Below are 3,633 nucleotides of genomic sequence, written 5' to 3' on the forward strand. Positions count from 1 at the left end.
AGGAAACTTTTTAGAGAATCCTAAACCCCAAAAAGTTTAAAATTGCCCCCAAATAACCCCAAATGACCCACTCGGTCTGGTTTAAATCAAAATTGAACATATGCCAAAATAGGTATCGATTCGAAGGTCACGACCCTCAACATCTCATCCACACGTCTAATAAGAGATAAGGAAACTTTTTAGAGAATCCTAAACCCCATAAAGTATAAAATTGCCCCCAAATAACCCCAAACGACCCACCCGGTATGGTTTAAATCGAAAATGATCATATGCCGAAATAGGTATCGATTCGAAGGTCACGACCCTCAACATCACATCCACACGTCTAATAAGAGATAAGGACACTTTTTAGAAAATACCAAACCCAAAAAAGTACAAAAATGGCCCTGAATAACCCCAAACGACCCACCCGGTCTGGTTTAAACAAAAAATGAAAATATGTCAAAATAGGTATCGATTCGAAGGTCTTGACCCTCAACATCGCATCCCCATGTCTAATAAGAGGTAATGACACTTTTTAGAAAATACCAAACCCTAAAAAGTAGAGCAATGCCCCCAAATTACCCCAAACGACCCACCCACTCTAGTTTAAGCCGAAAATGAACATATGCCAAAATAGGTATCGATTCGAAGGTCAAGACCCTCAACATCACTTCCACACGTCTAATAAGAGATAAGGACACTTTTTTGAGAATCCCAAACCCCAAAAAGTATAGTAATGCCCCCAATCAGCCCCAAACGACCCCCCCGGTCTAGTTTAAACCAAAAATGAACATACGCCGAAATAGGTATCGATTCGAAGGTCACAACCAACAACATCGCATCCACAGGTCTAATAAGTGATAAGGACACTTTTTAGAAAATACCAAATCCAATAAAGTATGGAAATGCCCCCAAATAACCCAAAACTACCTATCCGCTGTGATTTAATCCGAAAATGACCATATGTCGAAATACGTATCGATTCGAAGGTAACCACCCTCAACATCGTATCCACACGTCTAATAAGAGATAAGGAGACTTTTTAGAATATCCCAAGCGCAAAAAAGTACAAAAATACCCCCAAATAACCTCAGACTACCCACCCGATCTGGTTTAAACCAAAAATGAATAAATGCCGAAATAGGTATCGATTCGAAGAGGAATCGATTTGGGTGAGGAGAGAGAAGCTCTGGTGATTTTGAGAGTTGGGTTCTAGGTGTTGGTTCTTGGTGATGGCCGGCTGGCCATTGGCTTTGGCTAATGGTCTTCCTCCTCCTCCCAATCCGGGAGACGGGGAGGCAGGGAATGTTGATGCTTTTAATGGAGGTTCAGGGCAGGCTAGGGACTGTGATGTTGTGGAGGCTGGGGCGGCTACTGGTTTGGAGTTGGGTGGTTCCTCTTCGGGGGGTGGTGGTGCAAGCATTGCTTCAGGTGCTGGTACGAATGGTTTGAAGAAAGGAGTGTCCTGGGCTTCTTTTCTTCAATCTTCTTCAAGAAACCTGAGCCATGAAGGGCTGGAACTGAGTTTTATTGAACTAGCACGCATTGATGGCATCTGTGTTGCTCAATGCTCATCGGCTGTGCTCCGGGCAGAATTATCTAAGTGGAAGAATACCCTCCTTGGTCATTTTATTGGTCGTAGACCAAGTTTTACCTATGTTAAAGAAGATTTGCTGAAACAATGGCAACTGTCCGGGCATGTTGATGTCAACCTCTTGGAGAGTGGCTTCTTTGTTTTTCGTTTTAATTTGGAGGAAGATAAAGCCAAGGTGTTAGAAGGTGGTCCTTGGAATGTGCTTCGTAGGCCTCTAATCCTTAGACCTTGGAAACCTGGTATGAAGCTCGAGAAGGTAGTTCTGTCCTCTATTCCAGTTTGGGTTTCCCTCCCTAATCTCCCCTTTCATTTTTGGAACGTGGATGCTCTGAGTTCGATAGCTAGTGTTCTTGGTAAGCCAATTGCTATTGACAAGATGACTAAGACGAAGGAAAGGCTTTCCTATGCTCGGCTGTGTGTTGAAATTGAAGCCAGCCACGATCTTCCAGATCAGGTGGCAGTCCATGATGATGAAGGTCTAGTATTTTATCAAAAAGTTAATTATGAATGGTGTCCTCCCCGCTGCAGCAGCTGCATGACTTTTGGTCATTCAAATTCTCATTGTGGTGTTATCCAAGGCTCCCAAAAGGGGACCAACCGGAAAGAATGGAGGGTGAAGAATGATGGCCGTTCTCAGGTGGCCAGAGCACATGCTGGTGGTGGATCTCAGGCCAGCCACGGTGGTGATGGGGATAATTTTCAAAATTCAAATCGTGGTGCTATTTTGAGAAACAAAGGTGCTGGGATTGTGCTTTCCCCTAATTACAGAGGAGCAAAATCCATGGAGATTTCCAAAACTGCCATATCTGTGGAGAAGAATGATAGATTTTCAAAAAACATTCCTAATGTTATCCCTAAGAATCTAGCTGGGAAAGGGAAGGAGATTGTATACTCTAATGCTTTTGCATTGTTAGAAGATCTTACGGAGGAGGTTTCATATGATCCTACGGAGCTTATGCTTGATGCTGACTCATGCAATATCTTATTGGGTAAAGATCTAAATGATGGGCACCATTGTAGGGATTTTACAAACAAGGAAGCTGAGGAGGTAGGTGAAATTCTGCCTAATGTAGCAGATTCGGTCCAGACCCAAGGAAGGAATGGTAGTACAACTGTTACGGATGGTGAAGATTTGGAGAATCCAGAAAATTCTATTAACATGTTTATTACAGCTGGTGCTTCTCCTATTCAAGCTCATGTGTTGGCCACTAAAGAAGGTATTGATGAGAGTGGAGAGAGGATAAGTGGGTCTCACATGGAGGGTAATATTACAGCTACTACAAATTTGGAAAGCAAAGCGGATTGGGGTGGCGCTATTAGGGAATCTCTCCTGAAAATTCTTGATGAGGAAGGAAAAATTGATGGAGATGTCATAGGAGAGGGGGTTAAAGATGATTCTCAGTCAGCTCTTGTTCCCAAGTCAGCAAACCTCTATTCAAAAGGAAGGAAGGAAGGAATCGCCCCCTCCCTGTGGCTCAGCCAACTTTGAAAGACTAAAGAAGCAAGCTACACAGATTCGGTCAACCCAAGGGCAATCTGGAAAAGGTATGGGTCTTTCGAATTCTGGTTCTTTTTCTGTTTTGGGCCGAGCCGTGGGGAAGGGGCCTAAGTTTCAGGCCCAACGGATTCTCTTAAACCCGAAAGAGCCCGGTGAGGCCAAGGGAGATGGACCGAGTAAGGGGGGAGTTGACGGTTCTAACCTTCAGTCTAAATGAAGTGCTTAGTTTGGAATGTCAGAGGCATGAATGCCTCAACTAAACGACTGGGGATTAAGAAGGTGTGCAAAGATCATCAGGCTAAATTGGTTTGTCTTCTGGAAACAAAGGTTAAGGCGGATAATTGTGGTGCTATTTTTGATAATTTTATTCCAGATTGGAAGTATGTGCACAATGGTGAGATTGATAATACTATTCGGATTTGGTTGGGCTGGGATCCGAGTTGTTTTAATGTTGAAGAAATTCAAAAAACTAAGCAGTTTATTCATGCCAAGGTGTCGATTATGGGAACTGTTGGCTCTTTCCTTTGCACTGTAGTGTATGCTCTCAATAGTATGGCAG

This window comes from Telopea speciosissima, unplaced genomic scaffold (assembly GCF_018873765.1).
Source record: "Telopea speciosissima isolate NSW1024214 ecotype Mountain lineage unplaced genomic scaffold, Tspe_v1 Tspe_v1.0283, whole genome shotgun sequence".
Lineage (NCBI taxonomy): Eukaryota > Viridiplantae > Streptophyta > Magnoliopsida > Proteales > Proteaceae > Telopea > Telopea speciosissima.